Below are 19586 nucleotides of genomic sequence, written 5' to 3' on the forward strand. Positions count from 1 at the left end.
TGTTTTTACACGTCAAAATATTTAGTCACACATATCGTTGTAGACGATTTAATCCTAATAGAATTAGCTGTCGTAAACATACACTTGGAAACTCTTCTAACGCAACACTTTGCAAACATGAATATCTCAGTCATTAGTAAAAAATATGATTTAAACGTGTACATGTGATCATTTGACTTCATTTAACGTACTGTCGCCTTGCTATGTGGATGGTTCCACTAACAGCATCGTCGTACGTTTAAGCAATAGGCATAAAATCAACCCATTCATAGGGGTTTGTACTACCAGGATTCCGTACACATGTCTGTTGCCTATTCTGGCTTATAGAGACGATTTCTAGACAGACATAACTTGTCTTTACCAAAACAATAAATTCAACTGTATCCATAACGTTTTGGTTTGATTTAATGTCTTCAAAGATGCCATCACTTTATATTGTACAAAAGGCTTTATTACAACTTTTTAAAGCGTTTGTACGCTTTTGAAATTGGCGTTATAACGCCTTTTTAAGCGTTTGTACGCCTTGAAGTTTGCGTTATTACGCCTTTTTTATCATTTGTTCGCCTTTTAGTTTGGCGTTATAGCACCAGTTTTAGCGTTCTAGCGTTATGACGCCTTTTAAGCGTTTGTACGCCTTTCAGTTTGGCGTTATTACGCCTTTTTGCGTTATTACGCGTTTATTAGCATTATATTGCATTTCTTTGCGTTATTACGTGCTTGTTATCGTAGTTACGCCTTTATTTGCGTTAATACGTGTTTGTTATCGTAGTTACGCATTTATTTGCGTTAATACGACTTCGAACTATTTTTATGTCCCCGACCACTATATTGGGGGACATATTGTTTTTGCTCTGTCTGTTGGTTTGTTGCTTTTTTGTTTGTGTGTGTGTTTGTTTGTTTGCGTCAAACTTTAACATTTGCCATAACTTTTGCAATATGGAAGATATTTACGCAACTTCATATATGGCATGCATGTGTATCTCATGGAGCTGCACATTTTCAGTGCTGAAAGGTCAAGGTCAATGTCATCCTTCAAGGTCAAAGGTCATATATATGGGTCAAAATCGCTCATTTAATGTACACTTTTGCAATATTGAAGATAGCAACTTGATATTTGGCATGCATGTGTATCTCATGGAGCTGCACATTTTGAGAAGTGAAAGGTCAAGGTCAAGGTCATCCTTCAAGGTCAAATACTAAATATATGGGGACATAGTGTTTCACAAACATATCGTGTTTTTTTTAAATAATTTTTAGTGGTACTAATGGACTTTCGTTCTTTTCTGATGTTAGTTGTTTGGACAATTTTCTGAGTAGGCTAAATTTTCCAGTATGTATGCATAGAGCTGGTGTCACATTGTTAAGGAAATTGGCCGCCTTCAACTTTTGATGCCATGTTTGTGTTTATGTCTAGAAATTATGCAAGTATACATTGACTGGATACATATGTACTTTTTCCTGATTAGGAAACTATTTTTCCCAATCAGGAAACCACTGAAACTGTCAATTCCGATAGTTTCCCGATAGGGAAATTTGGTTTTCTAATTCCGGAAACCACTGATTTTACCATGTTTACGTAGATTATACAAATTTTGGAACTATATTGAAAGAAAACCAGGGCCTTAAAAACAATTTGCACGGTAAAAAATTAGATATGTAAGTCCTCTACAGAAAGAAAGTGTTGATTTTTTGTATATTAAAGTTTACCCCAAGCCCATTTTCTGAACCCACAATAAAATTGCTTTTTTATGTCCCGATCGAGAATAAAAATGCAAAGTTTGTCCATGAGTTTCCCGATCAGGAAACCAATATGGGGATTCCCCTAATTTCCCCGAACAGGAAGTTTCTTCCACTTCAATACCCAGCTGGGTATACGACCTTGGCTCAATATTTGCAATAGTTTGAATACCCAATACCCAGCATGGTATCCGAACTTAGCTTGATATTTGCTCAAGTTCGAATGTCCGATAGCAAGCTATGTATTCGTCTATGGCCTGATATGTGCTTAAGTTCAAATGTCCAATTTACAGATGATTATTCGACCTTGGCATGATATTCGTTCAAGTTCGAATTTGGCTCGGTATTCGCTAAAATTCAAATACCCAATATGCAATCGTGTATTCAATGTTCGCTATATATTTGATTAATATAAGTTCTGGATTCAGAATAACCAGACCCGATAAAATGAAACCAGATCAAGTATAAAGTACATATCTTGCTTTATCAAAAAGCTTTAGAGATAGTTAAATTGAGTTTATCATTCAGATTATCGTCAGAAGCAGGAATAAGGTTGTAAGAGGAGGGAATTATGTACAAAGCTTGGTTGTCTATGTCCATCTATAGCCCCACACAAAAGTAAAAGTTAATTTGTTTAAATTGGATAAAAATCAAAAAGCCAATTACAATTAAAATATTATAGCTAAAAACAAGATTCATAATGCGAAAAGAAATTTAATCAGAAATAATCAAACGATATGATCTACATACGTCAGTAAGAGTAAACATTATTCGACTTTGACGTAATACGACACCGCGCTCCTCTTGACATCTGATGCCTTCTAATTTGTAAACGATGTGCTCTCTAAAGCAATCTCTTGCACGATGGTAACATAACATTAACCTCTGTGTTCGGCTCGGAAAGAAGTCCGTACCAAATAATGGGATTTTAAGTCACATGATCAAAACATTCAAAGTGACACATCAATTAAAATGCGCATTTTAGAATAACTACTTTAAGTGCTGTATTTCAAGAATTTAAATGGACTTAAACGTGTCACGTATTATTTAATATAGGGTGTACACAACAATGCATAAACAGTTGAATCTGTGTTAAGCGACCACATATGGGAGGCAGCAGAACTGACCACTTACAGCAGGTGGCTTCTTAATAGAGGTGCATTTGCACTATAAAAGGTCATTTCGGATATTAAAATATCATAAATATATAATGTTCATGACGTTACTTCCGGCATAACAAGTTTTAAAAAGCTCCGTTAAATTATGCGCTTTATCTAAGATTTTACAGAAAATAACAATGATATCAATGTGAAATTTAATGTAAATAATAGAGTATTTGACAGCGGTCATTTTGATACCAATTGAACATGGCAGAACGGATACAGAATTGCGCGTTGATCGCTACAAAAAAATCCGGACTTGAAACAACAAGTGGACCGATGGAAACAAGAGACTACGAGTTAAATAGTGAAAAGGCAATGAGAAAGAAACTCTATGCGACCACAAGGGACCACGCGATTGTCAAGGTGACTGGTGGTGGGCTGAAAATCGAATTTAGTACTGGTATGTATGAACTTTTCAAAAGCTGTGCTGATGAGTTTTACCAGTCTGAAACTTTGAAATTTAAATGTCAAAAAACATCAGTGTATGATAATATTGGTAGTTTAGTGGAAACTAAATACAGGCTATCATCCGGAAGAAATGGTGTGTATACAATTAACTTGTATCACACAAAATGTTCGTGTCTGGTTAATGGGAAAATGGTGAATCAGTTTGCGGAAAGTGACTTATTAGAAATCATACAACTCACTTCAAATAAATTAATAACAGAAAACTTGACCGTCGATGAAGTGAACGCAAAATTTCAAGAAATTCTTCAAGAATGCATGCTAGTGTTGACAAATAAACAAACTGAAGAAAAAGATGTATGTTGTTTGAGACCGGAAATAAATGATTTCAATTTCATGGTAAATACCAAGCAACCTGAACATTTCGAATCGGTGTTAAAAGTTCAACACGTGAAAATTGACGCAAGTACTCAAACGGAGAGCACTGGGATTGAATTTGATTTTGAAACACTTTTTTGTTTGATTCAAACCATTCAAAAGTCTGTAAGTGATATGCGCAAAGATGTATGTGAGCACAGCTTAAACACCAATCGCGGATTCAATGAGATGAAAGACATTATCCATAGTGTAAAAGTAATTAGTACAACGAATTCCCGAGGTACGGAAGACAAATGCGATTGTTTACAGGAAAACGTTCAAGACCTGAAGCAAACACTCGACCAATTAAATATATCTGTACAGAAAAAATTTCAATCGCTCGGAGATATACTTAAGGCAAACTCCCTACCAAGTGTTCTTTCCAAAGGTTATAGGAATGGCTCTGTAGAAGCAACAAGTAAACGGATGTCCGATGATTCCGTTGAAAATGGCACATTACTAGAAACCGAACAAATGACACTTGAGCCTAGCCCACAAGCGATCTCCGATATACAAGAAAGTACTGTGCATTTTGAAGAAGAAACCAATAAAGGCGAGCATAGATCGAACATTACGCCACAAACGTCGAAGACGTTACTGATTGGAGATTCAATTTTGAGAGGCATAAATAAGCGAGGATTATGCGAATCTGTGGACATATGCACTTTGCCAGGGAAGACAATGCTGGATATCTGTGAAAAGCTGCGAAAAATGAATATCTTTGACTTATCAAAAATAATAATATTTGCTGGTGGGAATGATGTCTCGAATGGCCAGCCAATTTCAATAATCAAAGATGTAATCTTGCAGACTTCGCAATGCATTCAAGATCAAACAAATTGTGAAATATTTATTTGTAAAATAAGTCCTCGACGTGATGTTGATGTACGCGATTTCAACTCAATGCTAGAAGATGTATCAAGCGAACTTCCGGTAAAGCTGATCGATTGTTATAATTGTTTTGTGTACGGAAACGGACAATTGGCGAATCGACTATTCAGACCTGATGGAATTCACCCAAGTAATTATGGATCAAGTTCACTTGTGGCAGCAATCAATGAAGTAGTGCATATAACTAAGAAAAGAATGCAGCAGCAACAACAACAACATCGTCAACTTGATCAAAATCAGCGGAGGCGAACTTCTAACGGTGACTTCAAAAACGGGCATCGTGAATACCGGAGCGCTAAACCGAACTTCCAATACGGGCTTCATGGCTTTAGGAACGGGCATCGTGACTTCCGGAACGGTTATCATGACTTCCGGAAAGGGCATCATGACTTCCGTAATGGGCACCATAACTTCTTCAGGCAGCATGATCTAAGGAACGCACACCTGGACACCCGGAGTGAATATCAGGATTGTCATAATGAAAATCGTGACTTCCGGTACGTTCGTCGACACGTCAATCATGAAAACAGTCGACACTGCACGAACTGTGGACGTCAAAATCATGTTACACGTGACTGCAGACTACCCAAAAGACAATAGGTTACTGATGACAGACGTACTACATCGTTATATAGCACAAATAAATTTGACATTCTTTCGTCGGTATGTAACCAATGTGACTCGCACAAATGTAAGTGTAGTTTAATTATTGCTAATGATGATACAAATCAACATAAACCACATTGCTTAAGATTGAATAATATTAAATGTAGCACAATAAATAATTTAGACACTGATATATCATCCCTGGATAGTAACGTTCTTATGGAATCTCACATACAATCTACTTTAAAATGTAACATAAATAATGATTATTATATTCCATTTACATATAAAGGTTTGCATATTATGCATTTGAATATCCAACATTTATTGCCTAAATTGGATGAAATTCGTGTTTACTTACACGAAAATAGTTCTTTAGATATAGTAGGCTTTTGTGAAACATTTTTAAATGATAAAACGGAGATTAATACAATATCCATTTCCGGTTACAGCATTGTAAGACGTGATAGGGCTATTTCTGCTGGAGGCGGTATAATAGTTTATATAAAAGATAGCATCTCTTTTGTACGTAAACATGATTTAGAAAGTGACGATATTGAATCTATTTGGCTAAAAATCAACATTGTAAAGTACAAACCATATCTAATTAACTTTGTTTATCGCCCACCAAATAGCCCTCAATCTTGGATTGACTCATTTGAATTACAGATAAATAAGGCAGACATGGAAGATTGTAATATGTATTCAACCGGGGATTTTAATTTTCATTGTTTAAGCCAAAACATATTTAACAATAAGAAATGGGAAAAACTTATCACTGATTTTAATTTAAAACAACACGTGTCTTTTCCAACAAGGGTTACGGAACGTTCATCATCAATATTAGACCATTTGTATTCAAAATATGACAACATTTCTGAGATAATCATACCAAAAATAGGCATAAGTGACCATTACCCAGTAGTTTTTACATTAAGCGTCAAAGGTAAAATTGTTAAAACAGATGATCATAAAATTATTAAGTACAGATGTTTTAACAAATTTAATGAAATCAATTTTCAAAATGACTTAGCAAATGCTAATTTTGATATGGTTGAAACAATAGAGGATGCTAATGAGGCATTTGAAGTATTTTATAACATATTAAACTCAGTCCTTAATAAGAATGCCCCTATCAAATATAAAAAAGTGAAGAGATTACAACAACCTGGTTGGTACAACGAAAACGTAAAACAAGCAAGGTCTTTAAGGGATAAATATAAACGTGAATCTAATTGGCCACAATATAAGTTGTGGCGTAATAAATGTAACAGTGCAATCAAAATGGCTAAAAAAGAATATTTTTCGAATGCGGTACAAAACAAAACAAGTGCGAAATCGCTCTGGAAAACTATTAAATTAGCATCAAATGAACACACAGAATCCTCTATTTTGCCAAATGTAATAAGGAAGGATGATCGGATAATATCTGGTAAAACAAATGTAGCTAATGCACTTAATGATCACTTTGTTGACATCTCGAAACTTATTAAAAAGACTAAATTTGCTGAACACGATTTCCACTCACTAAAAACATATCTGGATGCTAAGCTAGAGTCTAAGCATTTCTCTGTTCAGTTTATTACCACATCAGAAGTTAGTACTTTAATTAATCAACTTCATTCAAACAAATCTGCTGGGGCTGATGGTATAGGACCCAGCATTATTAAACTTTGCAAAGATTTCATTATACAACCAATCACTGCTCTTATAAATAACTGTATATCACATGGAACCTTTCCCGACATGCTTAAAATTGCAAACGTAATACCTTTATACAAGGGTGGATCGGTAGAAGATCCCAATAATTATAGACCAATATCACTTTTACCTACTATATCTAAAATATTTGAAAAGCATATAGCTAAACAATTGCATATATATCTAGAATCTACAGGTCTATTAAACAAAACCCAGTCGGGTTTTCGCAAATATCATTCTTGTCAAACAGCATTGATTAATATAGTTGATTCATGTCTTAAACAAATTGATAATGGAAATCTGGTAGGTACAATTTTCTTGGATTTTAAAAAAGCATTTGATCTTGTGGACCATAGGGTTCTTTTACACAAATTAAAACTTTATCATTTTAATGATAGTTCATGCGACCTATTTTCTTCATATCTCCGCAATCGATTTCAGTTTATCAAAGCAGAAAACACTACCTCTACTTGTAAAAGCATCATTGCTGGTGTTCCCCAAGGATCTATTTTAGGACCTCTTCTATTTCTTATTTACGTTAATGATCTTTCGCTAGATCTTACATGTGATTCTGCAATGTATGCTGATGATACAACATTGCACACTGTGGGAACAAATATTCAAACACTTCAAAATAAGCTACAAACAAATCTTTCAATTGTAAATGATTGGTGCCAAACTAATAACATGATTATTAATCCACTAAAAACTACTTGTATGGTATTAGGGTCAAAACGGAAAGCTCAAAACATGACAGATCTAAAACTTAAAATTTCAGATACAGTGATCAAAACAGTAAATTGTCAAAAACTTCTTGGCCTTTATATTGACAATACTCTATCTTGGAAACTACACATTAACAGCGTTTGTTCAAAAATGTCATCACGAATGTTTCTTTTGCAAAAAATAAAACCATATTTAACCCTTGAAATGCGTAAGCTCTTCTATAATGGTTATATCTCACCTATATCCGACTACGCATGCGTTACCTGGAGTTCAGCGGCCAAAACGGAAATTAATAGAATAGTCAAAATACAAAAGCGTTGTGGTGCACATATTTTAAATAAAAAGTACAGCACAAATTCAAAAACACTATTTAAAGATCTAAAATGGTTGACTTTCGAACAGCGTAATCACTATTTCACGTCAGTTATTGTATTTAAAGCATTTCACAATCAAACCCCAACATACATACGTGACCTTTTGACACCATCACAAAATATTCACTATAACTTGCGATCTTGCGAAAAGGGGGATTTAAAGCTAGTGCGAATACCAAAAACAAACTATTTCAAACAATCGTTTGAATTTTCTAGCAAAACAATTTGGAATTCGTTACCCCAATCTATACGTCAAACAAACAATTTAATTACATTTAAGAAAAAATTAAAAGCTTATCTTTCTTCCACACTTTATGAAATAAACTGAACATGCTTCATGTTGTTTTAGTAAATAACATTAGTTTAATGTTTAAATACTGTTCTTGCATAAATGGTTATTGTAGTTTTATGTCTGTCATTTTGTTTTTAATTATAATATATATCATTATATGTGTATGCATATATGATTCTTTATGTTTTGTTCATATTGCTCAAGATGAAATATGATGTATTTGTTGTAAATTGTTTCTTGTTAGAAGACCTTGTTGAAAATAAGAAATGTATTATATAAATTGCATATTATGTAATTTCATCTGATGTATTTCTTAACAAGTCTATCTTCTTTAAATAAAGATTTTATTATTATTATTATTATTATTATTATGAAAGGTTTTTGCTTAATAGAGGTGACCGCTAACACAGGTTGGACTTAATGAACTGTAATTAAGTTGCCCACGCTAATTGCTTTTGATCGTTACCAGATGAGAATATGAGTTCCTCGCTTAGTATCTCGCTTATGACGTAGTAGAAAATAGTCGTATAATGAACATCATATGTCAACATCAATTTTACCGGCGAGAGCGCAATTAAGTAAGTAGCCAGTTCCCGATTTTGCTAGTTTGTCCTGTCTTAGGTAAGATATGTAGCCAGTATTTAGATCTATATAAAGTTGACAGGCGAACTATCGCTTAATGTGGTTTCTACCAGTAAATTCGGTATATATATATATAGAGAGAGATGGCTTAATTCTGTTAAATGGTTAGTCAGACATACCTGAGAGGAGAGGATTAATTTAAGTACAAGTCACAAGACAAGTCAAACCTCGACCAGACACTGATAAGCTGTCCACTGCTGCTCTCTCATCTGCCATAACCATTTTGAAGCTGATTGTGCTTGCCTGCAGACATCTGCTATTGCCCGTCTCCTTGCTAAGTACTCTGTAGGCCTTCACGACTGAATGCCCTGCGAAGCCCCGACTGTCAACCTCCACTGGGAGGTTTCAATTATCTCATCCTTGTCGTTGGCAAGCATCAAGTAGTGGCTGGTAGTTGACCTTCTTTCTCTCGTGTTCTTCCTCCATTCGCTCTTCCTATGGCACTGTCAGTTCTAGATGATATGCTATGATGTGTATTTTCTGGAAACATCCTGGACATTTATTCAAAACTAGAGGGCCTGAAAGACCCAAAGTCGCTCAGCTGAGATACAAAGGAACTGACCTTCTCAATGCAGCCCCAGTTATCATTAGAACAAATCTTCTGACCAGGTTTCATGCAGAGTAAACTATAAACGTAACTTTTAGAGTGCTAACAAGGTTTTACAATAGCATATTAGGATACATTCCCCGATCCCTGGCGGCTATGTTTTTCAACAGACAGGAACTATGATTTAACTGATTCAAGATAGCATTACAGCAACATTTCTGACCAAGTATTATGAAGATTTGACAATAAATGTGACTTTACGAGTGTTAACAAGTTTTTACTATAGCCATAAAAGGAAAAATGCTCAGCCCCCCATCTCCTGGCGGTCATGTTTTTCAACCAACCGGAACTATTTTCAAACTCGTCCAAGATATCATTGGGACAAATCTTGTGACAAAGTTTCATTAAGGTCGTACAATGAATGTGGCCTCTAGAGTGTTAACAACGTTTAACTAAAGTAGTATAAAGCCATAGAAAAAAGTGCCCGCCCAATTGAGGCCATATTTTTCAAGAAACCGGAACCATTTTCGAACTCATCCAAGAAAGCATTAGAACAAATGTTCTGACCAAGTTTCATAACGATTGGACAATAAATGTAATTTTTAGAGTGTTAACACGTTTTTACTATAGCCATATACGGAAAAAGCCCGCCCCCTGGTGGCCATGTTTTTCAACCAATTCGTCCAAGATATTATTGAGACAGATCTTCTGAGTAAGATTCATGAAAATGGGACAATATATGTGGCATCTAGAGTGTAAACAAGGTTTTACTATAGCCATATGTAGCCATATAAGGCAAAAGGCCTCGACTCTGGTTGCAATATTTTTCAACAGACCAGAATCATTTTGGAACTCAGTAAAGATGTCATTGAGACGTATGTTCTGCCAAGTTTGATGAAGATCGGACCATACATTTGGCCTCTTTGGTGTAAACATGGTTTAAATAAAGCCATATTAGGAAAAATGCCCCGCCATATGGTTTGCAACTTGAACCATTTTCGAACTCGTTCAAGATATCATTGGGACAAATATTGTGACCAAGTTTCATGAAGACCGGACGATGAATGTGGCTTGAAGAGTTTAAACAAGGTTTTATAATAGCCATATATAGCCATTTAAGGAAAAACACCCCGCTGGTGGCCATGTTTTTCAGCCAACTGGAAGATTCGAACTCGTCCAAGATATCATTGGGACAAATATTGTGACCAAGTTTCATGAAGACCGGACGATGAATGTGGCTTGAAGAGTTTAAACAAGGTTTTATAATAGCCATATATAGCCATTTAAGGAAAAACACCCCGCTGGTGGCCATGTTTTTCAGCCAACTGGAAGATTCGAACTCGTCCAAGATATCATTGGGACAAATATTGTGACCAAGTTTCATGATGATTCGACAATTAATGTGGCCTCTAGAGTGTTAATAAGGTTTCACAATTAGCCATATAACGAAAAATGCTCCGCCCCCTGGGGGTCCTGTTTTTCAACCAACCGGAATCATTTTCGAACTCGTCCAAAATATCATTTGGACAAATCTTCTGACGAAAGTTCATAAAAATCAGACAATAAATGTGGCCTCTATAGTGTTAACAAGGTTTTACTATAGAAATATATAGTCATATTAGGAAAAATGGCCCGCCCCCTGGCGGCAATGTTTTTCAAGCAACTGTAACCATTTTCGAACTCGTCCAAGATATCGCAGAGACAAATGATCTGACCAAATTTCATTAAGAATATACTATAAATGTGTCCTCTATAGTGTTAACAAGGCAACTGTTGATGCCGCACGACGCACAACGGACAAAAAGCGACCATAAAAGCTCACCATTAGCAGATTGTGCTTAGGTGAGCTAAAACCAACACCAACTCCCAATAAAGAGACAAGACATTTTTTCCCCATGTTCAGTAAAGTGTCAACAACAAGCATGAAAAATTCAGTCCTTGAGTAAAATCATGAAGAGTTCAAATGTGCAAAAGTGATTATTCGTGACCATTAATTCTACAGAAAAAGTTAAGTTGTTTCATTCCTGCACTGTTCTGCTTGCCCAAACCCAGAACGTAATACACCCGCTTTTCAACAAAATGGTTTTCCATTTGAAAACCACCTACTGCATTATTTCAGTGAGAAGATATCCAGGAAGTCAGTTGTACCCCTAATAAATTGTTTTGTTTTGCCTATTTGTGTGCGGTTCATGTGCGCACACACATAATCTATTCTTTTTCCACAATCTTATAGCCTAAATTCACAAATGTGATCATTGATAAAAAATAAGGAATTTTAGGCAATTCCATCAATGCTTGTATTGTTGTATGCGTAATAAAATGACATTTGTCAAGTGTTTGTTAATAAGATGTAATTAAATACATGAATAGTACGAGTTATTATTTGATTATTGCTTTTAGTTCCTTTTATAATACTGAAATCTTTTCAAACTTTTAGGATTGATTTTAAATAAACAGTGACACCCACTCTCTTTCATGGTTAATATTTTTGTTAATTGTTATTATGATTTTATATATCATGTCATCTTTGTTTGCATGTATTATACTGTGTTTGTTGTGTATTGAGTCTATTGACACCACTTGTGTTATTCTTTTGCATTTAAATATGTTTGCCTGTATGCATTGATAATGAAAGTGACTACATTTAAGAGCCATTCTACAGAAAATGTCCTTTTTTAAACATAACAAAGGAACAAGAGCTTTGTTTGTGAAACACAATGCCCCCTATTGCGCCTCTTTGAAGCCATATATTTGACATTTGACCTTGAAGGATGACATTGGCATTGACCTTTCATCACTCAAAATGTGCAGCTCCATGAGATACACATGCATGCCAAATATCAAGTTGCTATCTTCAATATTGCAAAAGTTACGACAAAGGTAAAGTTTAAGGACAGAATGACGTACAGAATGACAGACAGACAGGCCAAAAACAACATAATCCCCGATCATTCAATCCGGGGGCATAAAAATCCAAGTTTTAGAAGTAATAAATTTATTTGTGTTATTAAATATGTGTACTCTTTATCTGTGGTAAAATAACAACTGCAACGATAACATTTCAATATTATTGCTGACTATCAAATAAATTCACAGTAATGTTTACATTTTGTTACTACCGTAACATTAATTAAAATTCATATGTATTTGCAATAATAATTGTTTTCATATCGATGTTTGATATCAGTCCAATTAACGTCTTAAGTACTTTTTGTCTATACCTTACTTCAACCAGATTATTATTAAAACTTGAAAATCTAACCATTTAATGACAACAATGTACAATAAGTGAAAAAGTCTGTCTATATAATTTTCTTTAAAATTCCATATATTGCAAAGCACCGGTCACACTTTGGCATATACTTACATATGACTTTGTTTATTGAAGTCAATTACTTTTCGAGGTGATGTATGCAATCATTTGTCACTATTCAGTTAAACTGATGCCGTTACGGAAGTCAAGTTAATGTTACGGTAGTGACCAGTTGTTACGGTAGTGAAAAGAAATGAAGCATGTCTTTAAAGAAGTTAAAATAAGTAAATTAAGCCCAGTCGAATATTCTCCAAGAACTCCTCTACAAAGAGGTATGAAAATTTAATAAATAGATGCTAGCTTCTATCTTTTTATTGATAAAACAGTATCTTATTCTTAATAAACGTTCATCATGCGTTTCGTTACGTCTCCGATATTGTATTTTATCACATGCTTGACGTCGTGGGAGTTTAATAGTCATTACGTTTTTTTTCATAATAAACTCGTGTCATAACACTTTTACGTGACGTCTCTCTTAGTGCACGGACGTCGATTCAATTTGCCGCGTTAATATAGGGAAAAGAAAGACTTAATGTCAATATTTATAAGCAATAAGATTGAACATGTGATAAAAAGAATAATACATGAGTGTCTTTTGACATTGAATTTAATAAACTCGTTGAATAAAATTATAAAATGCTCGGCAGAGCCTCGCAATCAATGTATCAGTGTATCGAACTCGTTTAATAAATTCAATATGAAAAAAAAACATGTAAAATCCTCTATGTCCGATATTATGTTGTCGGTCAATATCTTTACGTCATTAATGTTTACTTATTTTGTTCAAACCAATTTAAAATAAAATTTGCATTCTGTATTTCGTTATTTTTAGTCTAAAACAATAGAACCAACAACTATTTTTCACAAACAAACAAAAACCCACATGCATTTAATAATCATGAACAAATGTTTTAGAACATTAAATTAAGTTCCATACTAAAGTTATTGAATTCGTTGAATAAAATAATATTTTGCTAGCCAGAGGCTCGCGCTCTCGGTGTTCTAAGCCTCGCAACTTCTCGCTATTCAACGCTAACCTAGTATTCTCTATATATTTCATTGACATGCAACCAATTTACAAAATTGTAGTGCCTTTTTCAAAAGAGTTCCTTTTCTCTTCGGTATTAAAAGCGATTTAGCGATCGCACCCATGCTTTTTGTAATTTATTCCTGCATCCTATGTGTGTTTGCAACATTTTGGCGCATTTCAGTGGGGATTACGTTGAAAGATGAATGGTTGGGGTGCGCTGATTGAAGTGCGGCGCTTTTGTCGAAATTTCACCTTCAAAACTCTATTTTCCAAGGGTGCTTTCCTTTGGGCGAATTTTAATTTCTTAGAAGTTGAGAGACCATATATTTTTGACTGCATTTATTGAAAGAGGACAGCTTTATCTTTAAAATGATACCAGTCTTGAACAATTTTTTTATATATAGGAGATACAAGAAAAATGCTTTGAAAGTTGGCAGTTTTATAATGGGACCCTGTGGGAAATGGAATTAGTGTAATATAACCTGTCGAATTTTTCAAAATGGCGCTGACGATGAGTGGGAAATCATTGTGCGAAATAACTCGTTTAGTGTTAATAATACGTGCATTTTACGGTTGATAAATGAACGGATAAATCAAAAGAAAGGTGAGTGATGAGTTTATGACAGTTGCTACTTCCTTGTTTTATTTTAATTTGTTAGAAATTGCAGCAAAATAGATAACCGGTGAAGCGTGAGAATTGCAAGACCGTGAATTTCTAAAGGTCACAATATACTAAAAGATTTTCTACACAAATTCAATGTAAAAGCAATAACTTTAACAAAAAATAAAGTCAAACTTTCGCAAATAGAGACCCATATAAACATACCTTTTCTTAAAGAGCATTCCAAGCTGCAATGATTTAAACAATAAAAAAGATAGGTCATGCGTTTTGCAAGAAAGAACTCGACGCGAAACAACGGTCACTGTTTTACGGCCATCTGTTTATCAGCTCAGTGATTTTTTTTGCCCAAAATTACCGCCAATATTCGGCTGCTTCCCAATTGCTTAAAATTTACTTTTTTTCCCAAAAATCTGACCAAAATTTCCCCAAAAATAACTAAATTTTTCCAATAAAGCCAATAAGATTACAATGTCATTTAGCAATAATGTCGTACGAGTGCTGATCAAGCTTGTCCGAGTCGTCGCGGAACAACAACTGACTAACGTATTGTTCGCAAATGTTGCCGAATACAATTTATTGCTGCTATCCTCATATCTCTATATTGCGGAGGTAGCATGAACCAACAAGGGAGGCAACTCGTTATGTCACAATTTGGCAGTGTATAAAAAGTGGTACTTAATTACACTACGCGACCCGTGATTTTTGCCTAATTTGCTAAGTCAAGGCGGGCATTTTGCTTTTTGGGTGGAAAATCACCGTGATTTCACGTGACTCGTCACTCCGACGTCGCGCGAGAGCAAGATAATCTTCGTGCTAAATCCCCTCAATGTTGTGGTGATTCGCTGCCATTCGCCGTGATCGCAGTGACAACGATGACTCGCCAATTCATGCATAGAAACCGAATCGTATCAATAACTTTATACATGTACATAACGCTTCTAATGTTCACAATTATCCGATAATCCAACATCAAAAAAATAATCTTGAACATTTATGTCGGTAAATATGTTTGAGAATTTCATTAAAACAACCATATGACTACACCATTTTATTAGAAGTGTAAAGAGTACAGCGCATAATGTGGGACACAGCTTTCATTGGACGAGCGTATTTAAATTTAGATTGATACAATACGATCTTACAAAAAAAACGTTTTATTGCGTCATACGCCTTCATGTAAAAAACGCTTTCCTCCTGGGAATTGTGCTATTAATGCATAATATTATCAAAACATTTTTTTCACATGTAAAGCGTTGTAACAAATTAATATACAATTCAAAACAAATATACCATAAGTATAAATGTTCCGTTAAATTCCCAAATGAGAATACAAATTTATAATCCGAAACACACTTCCGATGTTTTAATGTTAACACGGCGTTTACAAATGCTTTCAATATAGTCGTCATGTATATTTCCCGACAAAAGAGCGCGAAAATTATGCGGCAATGCACAACGTCAAGGTATACGAGTGTGCAAGTATTGATTTTTTTATACAAAATGTATAGCGCAGAGAACATTGAATTCTGTTGATTTCGGTTAAATGTTTCTTTGGTATTTTTAAAACAGTTATATCGCCAACAATTTGATATTTCTTTTAAAGTCATTCAAATCAAACACGCCGTATCTGTATCGTTACTGATAGAAGTAAGACATAATACCTTGACTTGTATAGTTTTTTTGTTGTGAGAGACCATCTGAGTAAACGCCGAAAAATATATCCAAACTGTTATTTTTTTGTCAATGCCCTTTGATCCATTATCGCACTTAATTGGCAGCGCCATCCTGTTGTTTCTGTGATTGTCACATCTTTTCACAGTTTGAACACGTACAAAGAGTGCCAATTAGACACTTGAACAAACACTATCACCCGCTGGACAGTACACACTAAATAATTAAATGTTGAGGGTTTTTGTTTTTGGCGTGAAAACCCAGAGAAATGCATGCACATTATACATCATCATAAATTTATTGAACTCTGCGAACGCTAAGTGCTACGTTGATATACTCGTGTTTTTTTTTCAGCAAAACAAACACAATGTTTAACGGTTTTAATATATAGGCAATGATGTAATAACAACAAATTATATAGCACGATGTCATAATAACATTTACTTAAAAATAGAACAGTAATGTATTTCCGATTTCCGGCTTATCAAGCATTGTGAATGTATGTACAACGCTCGGAAAGTAACGCGAGTAACACGAGTTATCCGTATAGGAGCCTGAAACAGAAAATAAATAAGTAAAGCATATTTTAGTCCAAATAATTAGATGTAATCTACCGATTACATTTAACCTTTAAATGAAAGTGTTACTTAAACAATTTTCCGTGTCTTAAGGCGTGAATTTTTTGCTAAACACTGTTAACAAAAGGGCTACACGTTATAATTCTTAATGAAATGCAAAAATAAGTATTAACATAATTAATAACGTCAATAAACACACACGGTAAGATCAAAGTTTAAATGGAAAACTTATATCATATTTCTCGTAAATTACCAAAATTATTAGTTTCGTCGAAATCAAATACCATGTAGAGAAACAAGGTATTTATAACCGACCAATGACGAAACACTATGCAACTTTCAATTTACACAGTGCTACGCTACATGTATATTTCAACAATATGGAATTTGAACAGTGGTAGTGTATTCGGGCCTGGAATATAATTGATTGTATGTTTTAATAAACATTCTGCTAATGCATATAGTTAAATAATGTTTACATGTTATGTTAAATAATTATTGCATGATCATTCTTCTGCGCTGTTATATTAATTTGGAGCCGTTAAAGCTTCCGACATTACTTCATCACGTTCATGTCGGAACGGGAGTATTTTAGCTAATACGCCCATTGCATACAACAACAACAAAAGATTTATTATTGCAATGTATAATGTAAGTATATACATATATGTTACATGAACATGTAATGTAGTGTAACCCTTAATGTAAATCTCTTAAAAAGGTGAACCACGGCGGTTCGCGGTGATTTGCGGTGATTCGCGCTGATTGCGTAACAGGGAGATACATCGCGCGACGGTTGCCGAGACATCACCCAAATTTTCTTGTCGCTCGGAATCACCGAAATTTGTCACGTTGCATCGATTGGGGTGATGCGGGATCGCGGCAAAAATCACGGGTTGCGTAGTGTATCTCGCTTAACATGGGTCTAAATTACGTTTAAAAGCTATTTTCTGATTGGATGAAACAGTCTGAAATCATCCAATGAATAAAGTCGAGATATTTATCTTGCAGAACATGCAATGCCATGCCGCATGCAAGCTATTTAGAAAGTAAATATCGTAAATCAAAAAGTTTGTTATGTTTTTTTTCGCGGTTATAGACAGTGTTCCTGGCTGAAAACAATGCAATATTACTTTTAAATCATTCATGTATTAGTTTTTAGCAAGAAAGAGGTAGAATATTTGTGTAAAACATAAGAATTTTTATTTAAACTTATGTCTGCTACAATTTAACAAGTGGTTACGGAAATTACCGATTGTACAGATGTATCGACAGACATATGCAAAACGAAAAAATAGCTTGCATATTTCAAGTTTATCAGCCTTGAAATCACCTATTAATCAAATGAGAATCGAAATTATTAAAATATAAACCAGTAATGTTCATTAACACCAAAATCTTTGGGCACAACCATCATATTTTTTGAAACCGCGACGTGTTTTTCGGAAACCGACATTATATAATTTCCATAACCATATGGAAAATTTGATCACTGACAAGTTTCGTTTCTAATGTTTTTCTCAAATATTCTACCACAAAATTATTGTAAACCATTACACAAATGAATAACAAGTAACAATTCCTTGATTTTGGGGAGGGACACTGTCTATAAATTCTTATAAATACGCATTAAGGCTAATTTTAAGTGCATAAAATAATGAAAAATAAATCATAATTCAAGTGTAGTCAAGTGTTCGTTCCATCCGTTATATTCATTCATCCACATTGCTCAGTCACTCAATTATATTGGAAATGATTACGAATATCTGATAAAACTTGCATTTTTTATTATGTCCCCCACTATAGTAGTGGGGGACATATTGTTTTTGCCCTGTCTGTTGGTCTGTCTGTTGGTCTGTCTGTGTGCTTGCGCCAACTTTAACATTTTGCAATAACTTTTGCTAAATTGAAGATAGCAACTTCATATTTGGCATGCATGTGTATCTCATGAAGCTGCACATTTTGAGTGGTGAAAGGTCAAGGTCATCCTTCAAGGTCAGAGGTCAAATATATGTGGCCAATATCGCTCATTTTATGAGTACTTTTGCAATATTGAAGATAGCAACTTGATATTTGGCATGCATGTGCATCTCATAGAGCTGCACATTTTGAGTGGTGAAAGGTCAAGGTCAAGGTCATCCTTCAAGGTCAGAGGTCAAATATATGTGGCCCAAATCGCTTATTTTATAAATACTTTTGCAATATTGAAGATAGCAACTTGATATTTGGCATGCATGTGCATCTCATAGAGCTGCACATTTTGAGTGGTGAAAGGTCAAAGTCATCCTTCAAGGTCAGAGGTCAAATATATGTGGCCCAAATCGCTTATTTTATAAATACTTTTGCAATATTAAAGATAGCAACTTGATATTTGGCATGCATGTGCATCTCATGGAGCTGCACATTTTGAGTGGTGAAAGGTCAAGGTCATCTTTCAAGGTCAGAGGTCAAATATATGTGGCCAGAATTGCTCATTTTATGAATAATTTTGCAATATTGAAGATAGCAACTTGATATTTGGCATGCATGTGCATCTCATGGAGCTGCACATTTTGAGTGGTGAAAGGTCAAGGTCATCCTTCAAGGTCAGAGGTCAAATATATGTGGCCCAAATCGCTTTATTTTATAAATACTTTTGCAATATTGAAGATAGCAACTTGATATTTGGCATGCATGTGCATCTCATAGAGCTGCACATTTTGAGTGGTGAAAGGTCAAGGTCATCCTTCAAGGTCAGAGGTCAAATATATGTGGCCCAAATCGCTTATTTTATAAATACTTTTGCAATATTGAAGATAGCAACTTGATATTTGGCATGCATGTGCATCTCATGGAGCTGCACATTTTGAGTGGTGAAAGGTCAAGGTCAAG

This window comes from Dreissena polymorpha, chromosome 5 (genome assembly GCF_020536995.1).
Source record: "Dreissena polymorpha isolate Duluth1 chromosome 5, UMN_Dpol_1.0, whole genome shotgun sequence".
NCBI classification, from domain to species: Eukaryota; Metazoa; Mollusca; class Bivalvia; order Myida; family Dreissenidae; genus Dreissena; species Dreissena polymorpha.